The sequence below is a fragment of the Schistocerca piceifrons genome, chromosome 5, assembly GCF_021461385.2.
Source record: "Schistocerca piceifrons isolate TAMUIC-IGC-003096 chromosome 5, iqSchPice1.1, whole genome shotgun sequence".
NCBI classification, from domain to species: domain Eukaryota; kingdom Metazoa; phylum Arthropoda; class Insecta; order Orthoptera; family Acrididae; genus Schistocerca; species Schistocerca piceifrons.
Window position 1 is genome coordinate 696,931,186 of NC_060142.1, and position 14,732 is coordinate 696,945,917.

The window sequence follows — 14,732 nt, forward strand, 5'->3', positions numbered from 1 at the left end:
CGTTGAGTAGACCATCGCAGGCGCTCCTGTGTGTGATGCAGCGTCAAGGGTAACCGCAGCCGTGGTCTCCGAGCTGATAGTCCATGCTGCTGCAAACGTCGTCGAACTGTTCATGCAGATGGTTGTTGTCTTTCAAACGTCCCCATCTGTTGACTCAGGGATCGAGACGTGGCTGCACGATCCGTTACAACCATGCGTATAAGATCCCTGTCATCTCGACTGCTAGTGATACGAGGCCGTTGGGATTCAGCACGGCGGTCCGTATTGCCCTTCTGATCCCACCGATTCTATATTCTGCTAACTGTCATTGGATCTCGGCCGACGCGAGCAGCAATGCCGCGATACGTTAAACCGCAATCGCGATAGGCTACAATCCGACTGTTATCAAAGTCGGAAACGTGATGGTCCTTACATGAGGCATCACAACAACGTTTCACCAGGAAACGCCGGTCAACTGCTGTTTGTGTATGAGAAATCGGTTGGAAATTTTCCTCATGTCAGCACGTTGTAGGTGTCGCCACCGGCGCCAATCTTGTGTGAATGCTCTGAAAAGCTAATCATTTGCATACCACAGCATATTCTTCCTGTCGGTTAAATTTCGCGTCTGTAGCACGTCATCTTCGTGGTGTAGCAATTTTAATGGCCAGAAGTGTAAAATCTGCGGAACATCATGTTAAAAATTCAGCCGCAAACGGTCACGCGCACATACATACAGCGTATTTCCGTAAGAGGGTGCAAAAATGTAACAGGACATAGAGAATGCTCCACTGAACAATTTGAGTAGGGAGTCTGAGCTCGGAATAGCCAGCCAGCTTAAGGAAACTTGTGTACCGCTTTGTCTGGCATTACTGATTCCAGCTTTCAAGTTTACAAGTACAGTGCTGCTTATTTAGACGTACATCTACATCTACGTGATTACTCTGCTATTCACAATTAAGCGCCTGGCAGAGGATTCAATGAACCACCTTCAAGCGGTCTCTGTACCGTTCCTCTCTCGAACGGCGTGCGGGAAAAACGAGGACTTAAATTTTTCGGTGGGAGCCCTGATTTCTCTTGCGTTATCATGATGATCATTTTTCCCTATGTAGGTGGGTGCCAAAAGAATGTTTTCGCAATCGGAGGAGAAAATTGGTGATTGAAATTTGATGAGAAGATCCCGTCGCAACGAAAACGCCTTTTGTTTTAATGATTGCCACTGCAATTCACGTATCATGTCTGTGACAATATCTCCCCTATTTCGCGATAATACAAAACGAGCGGCCCTTCTTTGAACTTTTTCAATGTCATCCGTCAGTCCCACCTGATGCGGATCCCACACCGCACAGCAATACTCCACAATAGGGCGGACAAGCGTGGTGTAAGCAGTCTCTTTATTAGATCTGTTGCACTTTCTGAGTGTTCTGCCAATGAATCGCAGTCTTTAGTTTGCTCTGCCCACAACATTATCTATGTGATCGTTCCAACTTAGGTTATTTGTAATCCCTAAGAATTTAGTTGATTTTACAGCCTTCAGATTTGTGTGACTTATCGCGTAATCGAAATTTAGCGGATTTCTTTTAGTACTCATGTGAATAACTTCGCACTTTTCTTTATTCAGGGTCAACTGCCACTTTTCGCACCACACAGATATCTTATCTAAATCATTTTGCAATTTGTTTAGGTCATCTGATGACTGTTTTAAGACAGTAAATGACTGCATCATCTGCAAATAATCTAAGAGGGCTACTCAGATTGTCTCCTTAGTCGTTAATATAGATCAGGAACAATAGAGGGCCTATAACACTTCCTTGGGGAACGCCCAACTTCTGTTTTACTCGATGACTTTCCGTCTATTACTACGAACTGTGACCTTTCTGACAGGGAATCACGAATCCAGTCGCACAACTGAGGCGATACTCCGTAGGCACGCAGTTTGGTTAGAAGACGCTTGTGAGGAACGGTGTCGAAAGCCTTCTGAAATTCTAAAAATATGGAGTCAATTTTTACATCCCCTGTCAATAGCACTCATTATCACGAGTATAAAGAGCTAGATGTGTTCCGCAGGAACGATATTTTCTGAATCCGTGCTATGTCTCAGTAAATAGTTTTCTTCGAGGTACTTCATAAGTTCGATTACAGAATACGTTCCAAAACCCTACTGCAAGACGAAGTTAGTGATATTGGCCTGTAATTCAGCGGATTACTCCTATTTCTCTTTTTGGCTATTGACGTGACTTGAGCAGTTTTCCAGTCTTTAGGTACGAAACTTTCTGTGAGCGAGCGTTTGTATATAATTGCTAAATATGAAGCTCTTGCATCTGCATACTCTGAAAGGAACCTGACTGGTATACCATCTGCACCGGAAGCCTTGCCTTTGTTAAGTGATTTAAGGTGCTTTGCTACACCGAGGATATCTACGTCTATGCTTCTCATCTTCGCAGTTGTTCTTGATTGGAATTCAGGAATATTTACTTCGTCTTCTTTGATGAAGGAGTTTCGGAAAACCGTGTTTAATAACTCTGCTTTGGTGGCACTGTCATCAGTGACTTCACCGATGTTATCGCGCAGTGAAGGTATTGATTGCGTCTTGCCACTGGTGTGCTTTATATATGATCAGAATCTCTTTGGGTTTTCTACCAGATTCCGAGACAGAGTTTCGTTGTGGAAATTATTAAAAGCATCTCGCATTGAAGTATGCGCTATATTTCGAACATCTGCATAACTTTACCAATCTTCGGGATTCTGCGTTCTTTTAAATTTCGCATGCTTCTGCAACAGTGATCTGATACGTTTTGTGTACCATGGAGGATCAGTACCATCACTTATTAATTTATATGGTATGTATCTCTCAATTGCCGTCGGTACTATCACTTTGAAATCATTCCACATCTTTTCTAGGCTTACATGATCAGATCGGAAGGAGTGGAGGCTGTCTCTTAAAAAGGCGTTAAGAGCATTTTATCAGCTTTTTTAAATAGATGTACTTTTCTTTTCTTTTTGATGGTTGTCGGTGTCACGGTTTTCAGCCTAGCAGCAACTGCGTTGTGGTCGCTAATCCCTGTATTGGTCATGATACTCCCTATTTGACCAGGATTATTTGTTGCTAAGAGGTCAAGTATGCTTTCGCAATCATTTACACTTCGAGTAGGCTCCTGAACTAACTGTTCAAAATAATTTTCCGAGGGGACATTCAGTACAATTACGGGTGACGTTTTATGCCTGCCGCCGGCTTTAAACGTATAATTTTTCCGACACATCGAGGGTAGATTGAAGTCGCCACCGACTGTAATTGTATGAGTGGGATACGAATTGAAATGAGACTCAAGTTTTCTTTGAACTGCTTAGCAACTATATATTCTGAGTCGAGGCGGTCGGTAAAACGATGCAATTACTAGTTCTACATCTACATCTACATTTATACTCCGCAAGCCACCCAACGGTGTGTGGCGGAGGGCACTTTACGTGCCACTGTCATTACCTCCCTTTCCTGTTCCAGTCGCGTATGGTTCGCGGGAAGAACGACTGTCTGAAAGCCTCTGTGCGCGCTCTAATCTCTCTAATTTTACATTCGTGATCTCCACGGGAGGTATAAGTAGGGAGAGGCAATATATTCGATACCTCATCCAGAAACGCACCCTCTCGAAACCTGGCGAGCAAGCTACACCGCGATGCAGAGCGCCTCTCTTGCAGAATCTGCCACTTGAGTTTATTGAACATCTCCGTAACGCTATCACGGTTACCAAATAGTTTAGTGCGATTGTGAAGTGTAGCCTCTACCCATACTATTTCGCAGGAACTATCTACTTCTACTTCAATTTCACTACAAGGCAAACTATTTCTGACAGCAATAAATACTCCACCACCAACTGTATTTAATCTACCGTTTCTGAACACTGTTAGATCGTTTGAAAAGAATTTCGGCTGAACTTATTTCCGGCTGTAGCCAGCTTTCTGTACCTATAACTATTTGAGATTCAGTACTTTGTATTAGGCAGGAGCTCTGGTTCTTTCCCAACACAGCTACGACAATTTACAACTACAATACCGACTGTTTCTACAACTACCTTACTGTGTTTTACCTGCCCGCTTTTTGACGGATGCCCTTTCAGTGGTTTACTGAGACCCTCTAACCTAAAAAAACACCCAGTCCCTTCCACACACCCACGCTACCCGTGCAGCCGCTTCCTGTGTGTAGTGGACTCCTGACCTATTAAGCGGAACCCGGAAACCCACCACCCAATGGAGAAAGTCAAGGAATCTGCAGCCTACACGGTCACAGAACGCCCTGAGCCTCTGATTCAGACCCTCCACTCTGCTCTGCACCAAAGGATCACAGTAGGTTCTGTCGACGATGCTGCAGATGGTGAGCTCCGCCTTAATCTCGCAAGCAAGACTGGCAGTCTTTACCATTTCGCCGGCCGGGGTGGCCGAGCGGTTCTAGACGCTACAGGTTCGAATCCTGCCTCGGGCATGGATGTGTGTGGTGTCCTTAGGTTAGTTAGGTTTAAGTAATTCTAAGTTCTAGGGGATTGATGACCTTAGAAGTTAAGTCCCATGGTGCTCAGAGCCATTTTTTTTTTTTTTACCATTTCCGCTAGCCGCCCGAAACCATAGAGAATCTCCTCCGATCCGTAGTGACACACGTCATTGGTAGCGACATGGGCTACCACCTGCAGTTGGCTGCACCCTGTACTCTTCATGTTATCCGGAAGCACCCTTTCCACACCCGGAATGACTCCTCACTGTATGCACACGGAGTGCACACTAGCTTCCCTCCCTCCCTTGGCAGCTATGTTCCTAAGGGGCCCCATTACGCGCCTAACTTTGGAGCTCCCAACTACCAGCAAACCGACCCCCTGTGAATGCACAGACCGTGCGGGCCGAGAAGCATCCTCTGGAACAGGATAGACGACTGCATCCGGCTCAGAGACTTCGTCAGCCACAGATAATACCCGAAACCTGTTCGTCATGCGAACCGGGGAGGCCCTGCGATCAGCTCCACGGAAAGTTTTTCACTGCCTGCCAGACTTTGGAATGATCTCCCACTCGACCACGGGTGAGGGCTCAACCTCAGTGCAGGCAGTACCAGGGGCGGGCACAGCAGTGGATCGATCGGGGAACACGTGGGTAGTGCTCGACGTCCCCAGCATCCCTGCGTCCGATCCTCCACAGTGACGTCCCTTGGCAGTAGCCTCAAGCTGTGTGACAGAAGCCAACACTGCCTGCAGCTGTGAGCGAAGGGTCACCAAGTCAGTTCGCATCTCTAAACAGCAGTCACAGTGCCTATCCATTTCTGAACTCGCTTCTGTTTGAAACTCGAAAAGATATATAATAAACAAATGGTGTACTCGCCTTATTAGCAACAGGAAGTCGCGGTGCTCTCTCACTGACAGGCTAACCGACACTACTTCCTGCGGGGAAACAAGGAGGACGCGCCTGTTACTAGGAAGTCGTGATACAGGTATTGTTTACTTTACTTGTCCATAAAGTGGCTCTGATGTATCGTATTTACTTTGTCTCATGACAGAACGTGCGATGAATCAACGAGAGACCCATCCATTACTCAGTGCTATTCAGAGACGCACAGTACAATACGATGGAGCAATACCGGTACAGTTTCTTAGATCTCACTGACAAGCGTCTAGTGTATGGGGAAGTACGTTGCAATGCTGTCGCTGCTGAAAGACCGTACAGGGAAAGATTTCCTGACAGGCATCATCCCTCACGACGAATGTATGTTTCTCTCGATCGAAGAATGCGGGAGACTGATTCATTGGGAAGAAGAAACGAGGGACCTGGCAACATGAGGACCACTCGGACACACTATTATTTCCTTAAGCTGGCTTCTCCGACACTAGGTTCCCCGCCTAAAATTTTTCAGTGGAGCATCCTCTATGTTCTGTTAAATTTTTGCACGCCCTTACGGAAACACCTTGTATACACACACATACTTCCCTCTATTACCAAAGTGACGACTGCTTGATGCCCCAGTGCGTTCTATACAAACCGAACTCTTAGTCGAGATCTTGTACAAGTTCCTTTTTCCCCAGCTACCTATAAAATGTCTCCACAGACATAAATCGACATTTCACAAAACATGAATAAATATTTCTTTTTACGTGTGCTCCATAGTTTAGCAGTTCTCTGGAAATATTACAAATGAAGAAACTAAAAAAAAAGACAGTTGTTGATTCTGAGTGATTCCCTACGTTCCCGCCGGATGACGAGCCCTCCTCGCCAGCCGTAAACACACGCCAGGCACGTAAAACATTTGGCGGAACTGGACTCACGGTGACGTAAGCGCCGCGCGGCTTCCTTTGTGAAAGCGATACGCTCTGGAAACGGGACCTGACATCAAGGGGCGCAAATAAGCCGTCTGTATGTGGTTGCAGTCATTCATAATTGCCCAGTCTTCTCCGTAAACGTCACGTGCAAACGTGTGCTACTGAGGATTCAGGATCCAATATGTAAAATAATGTACTTGCGACAGGTAAACGATAGTAAGTGGTGGAATATGTGGCCTACATATGATATTAGGACACACAATGTTTGTGCCATCGACGTAATAAACACGTACGGCAGATTTGGCAACGTTGAGTCCAAGATACCTATCTTGGTGGCCGGCCGCTGTGGCCGTGCGGTTCAAGGCGCTTCAGTTTGGAACCGCGTGACCGCTACGGTCGCAGGTTCGAATCCTGCCTCGGGCATGGATGAGTGTGATGTCCTTAGGTTACTTAGGTTTAAGTAGTTCTAAGTTCTAGGGGACTGATGACCATAGATGTTATGTCCCATAGTGCTCAGAGTCATTTGAACCATTTGAAGCGGAAATTTCAAATTATATGACAATGTCCATTCATGAGAGAACAATGCATTCTGGTGGTGAGCTGAAGTGGTTAATAAAAAGAAAATTGAATACACTAAAATGTTTTTGATAAATTATATAGTCTCCTATAAATTACATTACTCGCGAAGTGAGAAAAAGGACGCACTTCTGTATCAAATGGAAATATTATTTTTCTTTATTTTACTCCAGATGAACAAGAGACAATTTGGTACGATACAGCGACATAAGTCCCCACCAGACACTTTGGTTTGGACTGTGCGAAGAGTGTAGGACGGCGTTTTAAAGAGTTGTCATCTCAGTCGGAGGAAGCGAAGTTATACTTTCTGTTTAGTCTAACACGGAACTTTTTGAGTGTGAGGTCGCAAAAGGTTGACGACGTTTATGGCATTCGACGCCCCATATATTGTCTACCATTCAGCCACAATATTGGCTGCTAATGGCAAGAGGGGCTGGACTAGAGGTAGCCAATGGAGAGCACAGCATGGGCTACGGAGCATAGCTGAAGTGCTTAGTCGACAAGTAACTCACAACTGTGCTACAGTTCTAGTGGTGTTGATACAAAGCAGAGCAATAGCAATGATAAACAAAGCAAACATTGCATTATATCTACAACAGTTATCTAAGTTCACATTTCGTCAAAAAGGAGCCCAAGGAACCTCGCAGAGTGAGAAAGAAGTGGCACATGAAATATTAGCGTTTCCGGAAAGTGGGTCAGTGGAATGTGTGGTATCGTCTATGCTCCACTGTACGGATAACGTGCATAAGGAATACAGTGGTGAAGATAGGTGCTAAACAAGTGAAAGTGATATTGAAACAGGCGTCGGGCCATGTAGTTCATCATCCTTGTCGGACAGGGAGCCACAAATCGCGTCTCCAATGGAACATAGTAAAGGATACTCGTCCAACAAGCGGATACTGAACACAATTATGTGCATGGATGATCATTCGCAGCGTAGTAAAAAAACAATTAAGAACAGATTTTTAATAATTCCGCAACAATATGATCGTGTTGTGCATAAGAAAAACTGCGGATATTCAACAGAACACAAGGAGCACTTGTTACAAAAACTGGTGTGTGTGCGTTTCAAGAACACTCGAGACAATTTACAGGATTTGCATGATAGTGACCTACTATGCTATGCGCATCAAACTGTGGGCGACATAGATTTCAGTGATTTTAAGAGAAGCAATGGATAGCTGCATATTTTGAAGTAGTACTACAGAACTGGAAGACATAAGATAACGAAATTTCAAACAAAGCGTCAACTTGACGCCGGCCGTTGTGGCCGAGCGGTTCTAGGCGCTTCAGTCCGGAACCGCGCTGCTGCTGCGGTCGCAGGCTCGAATCCTCCCTCGGGCATGGATGTGTGTGCTGTCCTTAGGTTAGTTAGGTTGGTTGGTTTGTGGGATTAAAGGGACCAGACTGCTACGGTCATCGGTCCCTAAGTTAGTTAGGTTTCAGTAGTTCTAAGTCTAGGGGAGTGATGACCTCAGATGTTAAGTCCCATAGTGCTTAGAGCCATTTGAAAGTCAGTTTGACGGTGTATAGCAAATTGCGGAATCGGTCCGAAAATTTGTAGATGAGACAAACAAACTTATCCCATCGTTCGGTAAGGAATTTGTTTTCAACTCCAACCAATCGAGATTTGAAGAGGAAATGCGTGTGATAGGTACCCTGGAAATCAAAGGTACCAAGAGAGTCGTATGAAGATCAAATAACATCAGTGCCTTAACGGATTCGCATACAATTCAAATGGTTCAAATGGCTCTGAGCACTATGGGACTTAACTTCTGAGGTCATCAGTCCCCTAGAACTTAGAACTACTTAAGCCTAAATAACCTAAGGACATCACACACAGCCGGCCGGAGTGGCCGCGCGGTTCTAGGCGCTACAGTCTGGAGCCGAGCGACCGCTACGGTCGGAGGTTCGAATCCTGCCTCGGGCATGGATGTGTGTGATGTCCTTTGGTTAGTTAGGTTTAATTAGTTCTAAGTTCTAGGCGACTGATGACCTCAGAAGTTGAGTCGCATAGTACTCAGAGCCATTTTTGAGCCATCACACACATCTATGCCCGGAGGAGGATTCGAACCTGCGTCCTTAGCGGTCGCACAGTTCCAGACTGTAGCCCCTAGAGCCGCTCGGTCACTCTGGCCGGCAACATACAATTCTGCAGACCGTTAATCTGAACGATAAACTGCCTGAAAAATTATTTGTTGTCCTCAGACAAGTTGGAGATGCTCTGCCCCCTACGATTATTTCTCGTGTGCGCGTCTTGCAAGGGCAGTAGGAAATATTTACGTCATAGCAGGCAAAAATGTGAAAATGGGCGTAAGATAACTATAACTATGGTATGAGCACTGCTTTTGGCGAATAGCTGGTCAAAATCACTTGTTTTTGCTTGATACCTGGTCTTTGCTTGATTCCTGGTCTGTGCATAAAAATCATACTCTTTTAGAGCAAACTGTCCGTTCTGAAAAGTGTATGACATTGCAGTTCATTCCAGCTGGAAACACTGGACAAATTCAGCCTCTGGATGTTTGTTTTTTCCGTGCCTATAAAAGATATAGTCGCACTATCTGCAGCTACGCCTTAAAAGCTAGCCAGTTTCAGGGTAAGCTCAAGTACAGACTATTTCGCTTTCGGATGCATGCAGTCACATTCCGTCAGTTTTTATCGCCCCGTTACACAAATATGATTCTATGTGGATTGTTTAAGAGTGGATACCTAGCTGAAGGTCTTGCACGGTTTGTAACTCCCAAGGAGTTCGTCTTCGATCCTGATGGAGCAAACCTTTGATATCACTGTTGAGCGTCATTTTGCACTCGATGTTCATGGTGTAAGCTGATGGTTTGTTTTGAGCATTTCTTGAATATCGACCATGTCTGTTTTGCGAAGTGTAATACATACATCCCACAGAAGATTGATGTCTTCACCTCCTTGACACTCATTTTCCGTCGCCATCCTGATGTTCATGGTGAGCCATTAGCAACTAATATTTTTCCTGTTATAATTGTTAACACAACACATTCTAGTGAGCGTTATTATAGACTGAACCTGCAACCTCGCACCCAAGGGGTTCCTTGTAAGCATTCTATAAATAAATTCAATTTCATTACGAATAAACGGGATATTCTGTTACGCTAGAACAGCCACAGGAAAGAATTAGTTACACGCTTACATCTTACACCGTATCTTTCCCAGTATCAAAGGGAAAACGGGGTACTATCCAACCTCCATCTGCAATGACGTGAAGGCAGCATTCTCTTTTCTCTTCCTGTAGAACCACTCTTATGTTTATGGTCACGCGGTGCAGTGTAACGTCACAACCAAGTTTTGACAGTAGTGACACAGACTGCATAACTTTTTTGACTTCATCTAACGAAGGTAACCAATTAACTGACAATAAGGTGGGAGAAAAGTCTGAAATGTCTTACATACTCATAGAAATATATCATAGCCATAAAAAGAAAAACGTGGGACACGTACTAAACTGGTCAAATTATTAATGGACGAGATAATCCTTATTATATAAACGTAAGCTCTTCAATCATTCTGATACGCACTCTCTAACAGTTTAATTAAAGGCACCTACCTGGTACCGCCTTGATGACAGCAGCGAAGCGTCGTGTCACGTACTCCAAGTTTTCAGGAGACACCCTGACCTACGCACGCTCGACTTCCGCCCACAATTCGGGAGATTTGTCAGAGCTGTGTCGATGGCGGGCCGAATAGGTCGATCGGGATCACAGATGGGCTCAACGGGATTTAGGTAAAGTGACATGCGACACATACGCTCCTGTTCGACGAATGTTTCTTAAATAAATCTGACACCATTCATGACAAGAGGGGTGGTTAACTGTCTTAAAGTACCCGTCACTTGCGACATACTGTAGCCCAGCTAACGAAAGCCCACGATCGCACTGTAGATTTTTGCATCGTTTGTCAGTGAAAGGCAACTGCATCCACATCATGAACCCCATTTCTTCTCATGTAAACATCCCCCACACACGAATAGGCCCACCATCTGCCTGAACGGTGAGAGTTCGTAATTTAACACCGGATATTGTGCGTGATGATCTGATAACAACCGTTTTTCAGTAACGTTCTGGTGTTAAAAATTTGCTCTAACACCACATTTCAAAATGCTTCTCAGGGACGCGGCGCAGTAGTTAAGGCGCCGAATTCGCATTCAGAACTGCAGATTTCAAAATTATTGTCAAGTGTGTGTCTTTAACAGTGCTCAAGCTAAACGAAAGCAAATAATTTTATTGGCGGGATTCAGAACACAAGCTCGTCAAATAAAGTAAGGACACACCTTAAGTAAATTGTGAAGAATACCACTGGAACCGCTACTACAGGTGTTGCTACCAACAAAACCGACCAGAAAGTGCTAATGAGTGGCACTAAAACATCTCACTAAAGATCTGTCTATTAATGTGCCATTTGCGTCAACGTCGTCAATAAAGCAACGCCAAGAAATGTGTCCCCCTCCCCCCCAAAAAAGTAATAGAATGTGCATATCATTGTTCATAAATCTTAGTTTTTAATGGAAAGATGTCAGTTGTTTTGTTTTAGCCATTTAAGAGAAAGATATTAGGAAATTTTGAAGAAGGTAAATACCAAGAATATAGTCACGGTGCCAAACGGATAAGTAGTATGGAAATAAAAGCAATTATAATGTGCTTCAGTTCCTGATACTCACACGACTTATCATTTAATTACGGTAATTGCAAATACCTTACTCAAGTGCATTGCCCTTTTTCTGTGTATGCTTACACTATTTGTTCATAACAAATATAATATACATAAATTAGCTCCATTAACTGGATAACAAAACAAATCCATCAATAGGTAAACGGTCTGCACAGTTACCTTTTAGTAAAGTGCATAAAATAACTTCACAGGGTTCGTGTAACAAATTATTCACTGCAATATGTGAGACATGATTTTAGTTTGTTATTTATAATGCTTAACGTATACACCGTAGAACAAGTAAGGAAACGAAAGGCACCTTAAATCGATAAATGTGCAAGTGAAACGGATATCGACTCTAAATTAATACTTGATATAATTATTGTCGCTGAAGTTATTGTACATATCACTTAAGGACTACCATTAAATAAGACTGAAACGTATCGTATCTCAGGAATCTGCTTAAGGGTGAACAAAACTGAGACTCTAACGGACAGTAGCAGAAAAGGGAATAGTAGTTAGGCAAATATCAAAATATAGTCTATGGTAGAAAAGCAAGAAATTATTATGTCTAGGAAGTAAGATTTCAGAATAAAGGCAGATAGGGCCCTCTTCAACAACAACAAAGAAATGATATTAAACTGCTGGTCTCAGTAACTTGCTTAAAACAAATGAAAATACTTATGTTTTCAACTGTCCTTGTTCTGTACTGCAATGCATTGTATGCAAGCGAAACACAAACAGTATTAAAACCGAGGGGAAGAAACTGAAGGTACGTGAGGTACGATGTCAACAGCTTATTAGTGTACCCAGTTGTAGGGGAAACCGTTGCCCCGTTAAGGTAGAATATTACGCGAATGCCATGGAGTACGAATTACTTCAGCAGTAGAATGTGCACATCTTTCTTTATTTTTTAATTTCCTGGCAGCTTATGAGGTATCACAGAGCCTTTCTTTTCATATAATGCACAATCAGACAAAAGTAATTATGGCATACTGCTGAGTCCTGTTAGAGTACTTGAGCTAAACCAGAGGAGAACAGCGGGCGACATGTAGCGAAGTCTTGGGCAGGCCTTCACGGAAAGTCATTGCTGACAACATGTCCCCAGGGGTGGCGACTTATTGAAGCCACCTATACTGTGATGAAGATTATGGTCCCAGGAATCACACTGGGCTGTCATTTGCGAGTAATTGACAATAACGAATTTCTTGTGATCCATGACACGACTAAAGTCTTGGCAACAATAATAATAATTGTAGCGCCACTGTTGCGTAGTGGTTAACTTGTTTGGCTGGTTCGATGAGGGTTGTGCCACAATTTTTTTCGTTTTTATACAATTTTCTTTTCATTTTTATCAAAATGACTAATCATTATTTTTATTCAGTTTATGAGTTTAAATATAATTTATTTGTAATATTTTGCCATGCCACTTTGCTCATCGTATTAGCATTTTCATTTGCTCTCATTTTTTCTCCCTTCATTTATTTTACATTTGCAGTCTTTGCTCATTCAGTTTTAGTTGTTTTTATATATCTACTTTGATTTCAGTTTTTCCTTTAATAGTTTTGACCCTTTCGATACAGTTGTTATTTCTATTACACATTCTGCCTGAATGTCGTTTTATGTATGGAAGCTCCTTTCATTTAAATCTTCATCTGTGCTATTTTCTCCGTGGAACGAGAAGAATTTATGTTTGTAATGTTTCTATGACAATTACCACAAAAATGTACATCTTACAACGAAAAATGAATTTTTGATACGACTAAACAGCCGATATAAATATATTATTTCGTCTTTTGTATCTTAACCGCTAGACTGGACTTTTATCACGTTCAAATATTACGACAGGTAAATAAAAAATTTAAAATCACATGGAGATAGACGGCAAACTAAAAAATAGTAAAAGGACGTAGAAATTAGAGCAAACAAAAATGTTAATACGATGATTAAAATGACACAGCAAAAAGATTGAACTCAGACAGAAAAAGAACTAGATGGGTCCTACCAGTATTAGAACCCATTTTCACGTTCAGCGTGCTAACTTCATATCTTATGCACTAGGCTGCAGTGCTAGTTCGAAAACTATAGTTATTTCTAAGGTTCTAGTGGATATCGAAAATTCTTTTTTGTCCACTACTCGGAAATCAGGGCCCACCATGGTGAATGACTACAGGGTGTGTGATACTTGGGACCATGACCTACACAACCGTGTAGATGGTTTCAAAAAGTTGATCCCAAACCTAGGGACAGCTCATTATATGTCACAGTGTCTCGAAAATAGATATTAACCTGTCTAAAGAATCTAAATAGCATCTGTTTGACTGTGGTTCCGAAAATAAATAAACCCAATTCGACATTCAGTATAATTATTTCAATTTCGATACATTTATTTACTTTTTTAACATGCGGACAAATGTTCAAGTGTGTGTAAATTCCTAAGGGACCAAACTGATGACGTCATTGGTCCCTAGGCTTACATACACTACTTAAACTAACTTATGCTAGGAACAACATACACACACCCATGCCTGGGGGAGGGCTAGAACCTCCGGTGAGAGGATAACATGCGGACAAGAGGTTAATATAGGTCGTATTGCACATCAAATGTTCTCAGTACAATTTGAACATACACGTATACCATTATGAGGCTAAGTAAATTCCCATTTAGACATTTTCCTAGAGTTACTACAACTGAAGGATTCTACTAAGCGGAAAAAATTGTAGTTGGGAAGTAAAGTAGGGAAACAGATTTTTGAGGTTGCCCTGAAACGCCAATCATTTGCATATCGACGCTCGTAGAACACTTCATGCCACTTTGACGTTTGTTGTATGTTGCCTCCATGGTGTTGCAATTTTAACGCCAGCAGTGTAGATCCTGCTAGGTAGATGTGTCACATTCAACTGCTCTAAGTGCAGTTCCTATATCATACTCCGGCTGGTGCACGGGCCGCCTTGTGCACGGAGTACAGCAACAGTCGAATGTCCGTAACTGCACGATCAGGGCGGCGGATTGCTAGCTGAAGGGGTCCGGGTTCGATTCCTGGCCGAGTCGGAGATTTCCTCCGCTCGGGGACTGGGTGTTGTGTCGTCCTTACTTTCCTATCGTCATCATTGGCATTCCACTGTTTTAGGTGGCTGTGTGGGCATATCCCGAAAGGCAATGGAAAAAAAGTAGAGACGAGGTGCAGGGATCACCACCGATACGCACGAATGAAA